The sequence below is a fragment of the Macaca nemestrina genome, chromosome 1, assembly GCF_043159975.1.
Source record: "Macaca nemestrina isolate mMacNem1 chromosome 1, mMacNem.hap1, whole genome shotgun sequence".
Classification (NCBI taxonomy): Eukaryota; Metazoa; Chordata; class Mammalia; order Primates; family Cercopithecidae; genus Macaca; species Macaca nemestrina.
Window position 1 is genome coordinate 145,171,804 of NC_092125.1, and position 8,011 is coordinate 145,179,814.

Below are 8,011 nucleotides of genomic sequence, written 5' to 3' on the forward strand. Positions count from 1 at the left end.
GCCAGAGACAGAGACAGGTCTAAAACTTGCAGGTATACTAACTTCTGGACCAAGAAATTCTCTTTCACTATTCAAGTTTTTCACTCCAAGTTATGTAGTGACATCTTTGAGTAAGTAGAAACTAGTTTAAAAAAGACAGGAATTAATTTATTGTCTTGTTCAAACTCGGAAATATATTGATTAAAGTGCATAAAAGCACACACAAACGCGGTAAGCCTATTTATCTGCATCTCAGACAATTGGGAAGCCTAAATAAATGGGATTGTTTTGTGCTCTGCTTTAGTGAGAGAGGAACAAATGAAAAGTTAATAGGCTAGTATCAGAGAGTTTTTAAATAAAAAAAAGCAAGAAACACTATAGTGCTATATGCTCTGTGCATATGAAGTTCTATCTTTAATGGTGGGGGTTGGCAACATTTAAAATTACTATTTTCATTTTTTTTTTATCCCACCTCTACTGAGATGTGGGTGTCCCAAACCCCTTTCATTTCATTGCCATCTTTCATTTGTTCAACCTTAATGGGCTGAGGGCACCAGACAATTTGCTGGATGTTGAAAATATGAAGACTGATAAGTCTGGTAAGGAGGTTACAGTGCAGCTAGTGGGGGAAAATACTTATTATTGTATGAAATAGCAAATGTTCTAATGTGCGCACAGAGCACTGGGGGGCCACACTGAGGGGGTGTCTAAGGCGGACCAGGAGACTAGGAAAACTTCTCCGTGCAGTGATTCCTTGAGCCCTACCTCCAAAGGCAGCTTACCAAAGTGAAGAAGGCGGTGGTAGGATGGGGTAGGGTGGATGCAAGGAAGGCTTCACCAGGTAGGAGGAAAATCCTGTGGATGGGTAGCTGAAGTTTTGTCCCAGGAAATGTTGGGCGGTTGAATTACGAGGCCGAGGGTCAGGAGACCCCTAAGTCTTTTTTGTATTGAGGATAAGTCATTTAACCTTTCAGTTTGGAGGGCCTGTTTAAGTAGCTTCACTGAGTACAGATATTCCTTGAATCATAGTTATCTCATTTTCATCCCTTATTAACTAGTATCTTAGTATTGCTTAGTACTTCAGCAGTTATTAGCTGGAATGTAAAGGAGGTTAGAGGAATTTGGAGGATGGAATGGGAGGACGAAAAGAGAATGAGGAATGAAGACACTGATGAAGGTGGGAAGGAGGTTCCTGAAATAAACTGTCTATCCCGAGCTTTGCCTATAATTTGAACCCTTGGTTTGTTAAAATCACCTCTGCCCCTTCTGTTCACAGATAATGGCTAGAATTTTACAACTTCTACCTCGGAAACACTATATAGTAAGAATTTGTAAAGTTTGTAATGAACGACTGTAAGAGCTCAATACCCCAATGAAATCAAAACAGATAAAGTCGTATATTATGTCTTGGAGTATCATATCCAAGTTTTTAAAAATCAGCCTTCAATTTTTTGGTGAGCAGAGTTGCTCGGTTAATTAGAACATTGAGTTAATCAGAATACCACATTTCCCCACCATTCTAAATAAGTTAGCTTACTAAGTCTATTTTCTTCCTTTCAGACCTATAAAATTGAGTTTTCAATCCTCTGTGTAAGAAAACTAAGGTAAATATTAAAGTAGCATACATAAAAGCATTACAGACAAGACCAATGACATTTTCTTCCAATTAAGATAAAAAATTTCAGACACAATTACATAATTTCAATGATAAGAGTTCAACATGTTAAAAAATTGGTGTAAAGAATATGTTAAAGGAAGTGGTAGAAAATTAAACAAAAGTCTTAAGAGATGTGATATCACTTGAGAGTGAAGGTTATGTTTATTATTTATGGTTGATGCAATTCAGAGACACTGATTTAAAGATCTGCTCAAGCTTCAGTTAAGGGTAAAAGAGTAAGGATTTTCTTCCGCACCTGTCACCGTAAGCTGAATGAAAACAACTGCTCGAAAAAATTCTTAGTGTGTGTAAGGGCAACTTGAATCTGAAATTATGGGGCTTTTAGATGGCCAGTGAGTCAGGTGTAATGTTAGAACCCCACTGATGGACATTAGCTGGGGACCACTGATGAGAGAACATCTCTTCACTACTTTTCTTCTGAGGACTTTAGCAGTCGTCTTGTCAGTCTTGAACAATACACATTTTCTGCCTTATTTATCAGCTTTGCAACCCCAAATCCACCCACTGGGTTCTCTTGTCTTTGTGTTTGCATCTCTTACGGGTTCCTCTTGAAAGATCATTTCTCTTGACCTGCGCTCTCAGTTTGAGGCAGTGTAAGTGATATTTGGACTTTGTGTCTCTTTTCTTTCTGTGATAATCTAACTGCTTTGCCACTTATTCTTATAGAATAAGACAGCTTTTCTAAACCCAGCATTATGTATTGTACTTTCATGGTTAATTTAATTAGATGAAACCAACATTTATCGAATCAGTTTTTGTAAGGCACCATCTGAAGGATCTTGAGAGCTACAAACATGGCCAGGAGGGCTACTGTGGCCTCAAGCAGTTCATGTATGAGTGGTTAAGGTGACAGAGAAGGAAATGTTTATCATCAATATAATAATAAGTGTTATAATGGAGACAGGGCTCTGAGGAAAGAAAGGGTAGGATCACTCAAGTAGGAAAGAAATGTAACCTGAGTGTTAAAGAATCAGCTAGAGTTTGTCAAGCCCTAGACGGCAGCGATGGAGAAGAATGGAAAGGGCACGGCTATCCCAGTCAGAGAGCTGGGTCAGGATCTGCTGCATCCCTGCTGAGCCAAGTGTTTCACCTTGGAAACTCAGCTGAGAGAATGGCATCTCCCCTGCAGAGCATGTGGTCATATATTCCATGTCTCTTAGAGTACCACCATCTGCATTTCCTGCTCAAAGTGAATTTGGCCTCTGGGTACTATCTCTGCCCTATATTTTTCCCCTTCAGTGTGCCTAGAGGGAGTCATATTTCAGGGTGAAGTCTACATAGAGGCAGGAACTGGGGAGCAGAGGAAAGTAGAAGTTCATACATGCTTGACTTCTGTGTGTGTGTGGTGTGATGTGTGGTGTGGTGTGTGTGGTGTATGTGGTGTGTGGTGTGTGCATGGGGCATGTGGTATGTGTGGTGTCTGGTGTGTGCATGGGGTGTGTGTATGGTGTGTGTGGTGTGTGGTGTATAGTGTGTGTTTGGTGTGTGGTGTGTGTGGGGTGTGTGGTGAGTATGGTATGTGTGTACTGTATGTGGTATGTTTGGGATGTGGTGTGTGTGTGTGTGAGGTATGTGGTGTGCAGTGGGGGTATGGTGTGTGTGTGGTGTATGGTGTGTGGTGTGTAAGGTGTGTGTGGTATGTGGTATGTGCATGGTGTGTAGGGTCTGTATGGGGTGTATGGTGTGTGGTGTGTGATGTGTGTGTGGTGTACAGTGTGTGTATATGGTGTGTGTGTTTTTGGTGTGTGATGTGTGTGGTGTGCGTGGTGTGTTTTTGGTGTGTGACGCGTGTGGTGTGTGTGGTGTGTTTTTGGTGTGTGATGCATGTGATGTGTGTGGTGTGTTTTTGGTGTGTGATGTGTGTGGTGTGTTTTTGGTGTGTGACGCATGTGGTGTGTGTGGTGTGTTTTTGGTGTGTGATGCATGTGATGTGTGTGGTGTGTTTTTGGTGTGTGGTGTGTGTGGTGTGTTTTTGGTGTGTGATGCGTGTGGTGTGTGTGGTGTGTTTTTGGTGTGTGATGCGTGTGGTGTGCGTGGTGTGTTTTTGGTGTGTGATGTGTTTGGTATGTATGATTTGTTGTGGTGTGTGTGGTGTGTTTTTGGTGTGTGATGTGTGTGGTGTGTTTTTGGTGTGTGGTGTGTGTGGTGTGTTTTTGGTGTGTGATGTGTGTGGTGTGTTTTTGATGTGTGATGTGTGTGGTGTGTGTGGTGTGTTTTTGGTGTGTGATGTGTGTGATGTGTGTGGTGTGTTTTTGGTGTGCGATGTGTGTGGTGTGTGTGGTGTGTTTTTGGTGTGTGATGCATGTGGTGTGTTTTTGGTGTGTGATGCGTGTGGTGTGTGTGGTGTGTATTGGGTGTGTGATGTGTTTGGTATGTATGATTTGTACGTGGGGTGTGTGTGTGTGTTCTTGCCCTTCGATTTTTTTCTGTACTGGTTTTCTTGCAAAGAAAAGATAAGGAATACATTTTGGAAGAAAAAGTAAAAACATATGAAAATCTTCCCCCTTATAATCTTTCCACCAACCTATTGTTTGTATGCTTAAACTTCCTGGCAAACATTAAGTACTCAATAAATTTATGATGAGCAAATTAAAAAAAAGTTGAGAAACAGGCAGATGGAACAAAATGAACCTAATTCAAAGAGGTTCTTAGAGCTTTAGTATTTTTTGAGAGTTAGAGTCATTAATTTTATTCTGCCTCCCCTACCCCCACCCCATCAGTGGCTAATGACTTTCAAATAAACAGGGATATCATATGAAAATATAAAGCATCTTAACTTGGTTTTATTTTGGACACAGAAAGAGGGTGGTATGAAAGAGTTAACTTTGATTTTAAAAATACCAACAAGGAATCAACTATGCTCATGGTAAATGCCCATGTGAATATCGTGACAAGTCTTTGGGAGAGTGAAGTGGTAAGATGTGGAGATAGAAGGAAAGTGAGGAGACAAAGATGGGAAGAGAAAAAGAGACAGGGGAAGCAGGGAGAAAGAAAAATAAACTGGAAGGATGGACGCAGAATGGGAGAAAGAAGGAAAAGGAAAGAGGGCATACAGGGTCTGAAGTTCAGGAAACCATATATTTTTCAGACTTAGGAACTCATTTCTGCAGTGGGTTTCACAGTGTTGTCACCTCATCATATTTCCTCAAAATTCTCATTAACCACTGTTTATAGCTGTTTAACTGCTGCTTACCTTTGGATTTTCAAGGGCTTGATTCATAATGGGATAGATAATCAGAGAAGCCCATCACGGGGAAATAATTATTCTCTTGGCGTATTATCTCTGGCACGTATCTGGGCCCTGAGCAAAGGGTTTCCATGTTCCTACATTAAGAAGTTGGAGGTTTATTGAGATTGCTTCTATTCAATAGCAGGATTTGATATTTTTTCCCCTAAGATGCCATCATATTTCATAATTAGCTAAGCATTACATATTCTCTCACTTGGTTGCATTTTTGAAATGCTACATCTTGTTCATCTGGTATTACCTTCTAGGGAATACCAGTCCTAAGTCGCAGGAAAGCAGCAGGACACCAGTTTGGAAAACCTCACAAGGGAGAGGGCTGCTCTGGGGTGAGGTTGGGGGTGCTTTGCAGGAAAGATATTTATGGTAAGTATCAGTTTTTAGTTTAAAAATTATTCTGTTAAGTGAGTAAATGAGCTAAAGTAGAACTGAGGAGGAAGAATCATACTGAAAAAATAAAAGTGTGAACTTCCTGTTTTAAAGAGTTTCATGAATTTTTAGGAAATGCCTTGTGACGGGAAGAACTGCAGTTTCAATGCAGCTTTGAAATGTAGGATGAAAACATGGAGATTTTTCTGTTTGTTCTTCTGCTTGTTTCCATTTCCATGAATAGCTTTCTACTTTGGGGACCTTCTCCCACTCCAGCTTGCCATGCAGTTTTAGTTGGCTTTTGAATATCGATCACCAAAGATGTTTACTGTCCTTTAGTGAGAAAAGGAAAAAAGGAATCTTGTGTTTATTTCTTAGGTGAGGAGGAGAGGGTTGCCAACATACAGTTTTGGAGTCCGTATTTCAAAAAAAGTCACCCTTCTTATTTAGCATTGTCCTTCATAATACAAATTGCAAATAAGGCAGAGTGCCAGTGCTGAAAAGTAATTTCAATTAAAATTCCCAGGGCTTTTCAGGGGCGACACAGGAGTTAGCCTTAACGCAGTGTCCTTGAGTCTGGACACAGCTTACCTGAAAGGCTTCAAAGAGGGACAAGTAATTTTAGTGTCACCTCTTTTGTACCCCCTGCTTTCCCAACACCTTCTCCCTACCAAGCCGTAAACAAGGCCGATGACGGCCCTTTCCAGGAAAAAGGAGGTTTGTTGATTGTTTGCCTGGAAAAGCAGGTAATGGACTATTAAAGAGTTGTTTGTGAAATCACTGCACAGTACAGTGTTTACTTGTTTCTGCAAAATTATTTCTATTTACCCAGTTCTGGATAAAGAGCAGATCATTTGACAAGGCCTCCGAGTAAACGATATCCCAGTATTCCCGTCTGTCTTCTGGTGCGGGTTCCTGCATTTTCTGTTGTTGTGCAAATGAAGGAGACACTACAGGGTAGCGGCCACAGCGAGCAGGGCTGGTCTAGTGTGATGGAATATCCTGCACTGCAAGTTTGGTAGCCTGGTCCAAGGGCACTGTGTCCCCTGCCATCAAGAATCCGCACCTTGTCATGGCATTTAAAAATCACACAATTATGCTGTCCTTTAATATTAAGGCTACTGATAAAATCAAGAGTTGCTTTGGAGGGGGGGACATTAAACTGATATCCGTCAGTAACAATGAGCCCCAATAATACCTAACACTCACTGACGATTTATGTGCCAGTTACTGCGCTAGAGGCTTTACCCTTATTATCTCATTTAACCTCAGATGAGTGCGATGAGGCCAGTACTATTATTATTGTTAGGTTACAGATGGGGAGACAAAGGCACATAGGACGTTATTTTATTTTATTTTATTTTATTTATTTTATTTTGCCAAGTTTTATTGTTGACACGAAGAAGAGTTGTGGTTTGAACCTAGATTCGCTAACTCCTGAGCCCATGTGTTCATCAGATTTGCATTAACAGAGAATGGGGTCCAGAGAAAAGAGAGTACTACAGGACAATTAAACTCGCATGTGGTCAGCTGGAGATAGGGTTGTTCAACAGACAAGGCTGGGTAGGGGAGTGTGGACGAGGGGAAGACTAATGGGCAGCATGAGTGGACCATCACGGAGGGGTTGAAAGGGAAGGACTAGTGGAGATGAATATAGGAAAACAGGAGAAGCTAAAGGGGCCAAAAGTTAATTTTACGGATTTGTTTATGGCTAACTTGACAGATTCTTTTTCTTAGATGTTCTCTTGATCCTGAAATTGTAGGATCTCTATCCTTCTTTTATGGTTGTCAAATACATGTGTCAGTCACATAGTTTGCATGTCATTCTGTATCCATGAGGTCTTATGATCCTCACAGGCATTCTAATTCCCTTTTGCAGCAGAGGAATCCAAGGCAAAGGATTGGTGGCCAAGGTAAGACTGGAACTCATGTTGTTTGCTCTGATCTTGGTGCTCTTTCCAGCACAGCCCAGACAGCCTCCTATCTGTTGCCCTGGAATGCCTTGCAGGCCTCTCCTCTTTCCTCTCATAAATACCTCGCACCCCCTTCATTTTGGTCTGCTCTTGTTTTAGGCATTTTTTTTTTTTAATTTCTAAGGTATGGTACAAGTTAGACACGTCCTACTCCAATCTTGGTGTGATATTTGGGTTCTGTTAATTCATTGTTATGTGGAGAATGCCTTCAGTGAAACACACACAACAAGCTGCAGAAAATATAATTCTCCCTTAATGTATATTTACTAAGTGTATTTATTATTCATCAGGATGTGCATTTTAAAATGTGAGTCTAGATTCCCTCACTTTTAATCCCAAACAAATGTTAAAAGATTTATTTTTATAATAATCCCGGAATGAGAGCTAAGTAAGCCTCCCTGAACACAGCTTGCCAAGTGGTGGATGTTAGCTCTATATATCCACACTAGATGCTCAATCTGCAGTTGCTTGTCGTCTCTTACTGTTTCTAGTGGTGATGTACAGAAGCGTATGAGCACACCAGGGCCCGTCAATGGTTGTAATTTGTTGGCACCGATTCTAGGGAAAGAGTACTGCAAGCGAAAATGTTAAAAGTCCCTTTTCTTTGCAAGATATAGATAGATACGGTGGGAGAAATAAAGGCAGATGGACAAAGAAAAGGGAATATGTGGGCCAGGAGACATGAAAATGCCCAAACATAAACATAAAAAACCTCAAGGTACTATCCACATGAAAGTGTTCGAATAGCATATGAAGAATTAATACGAA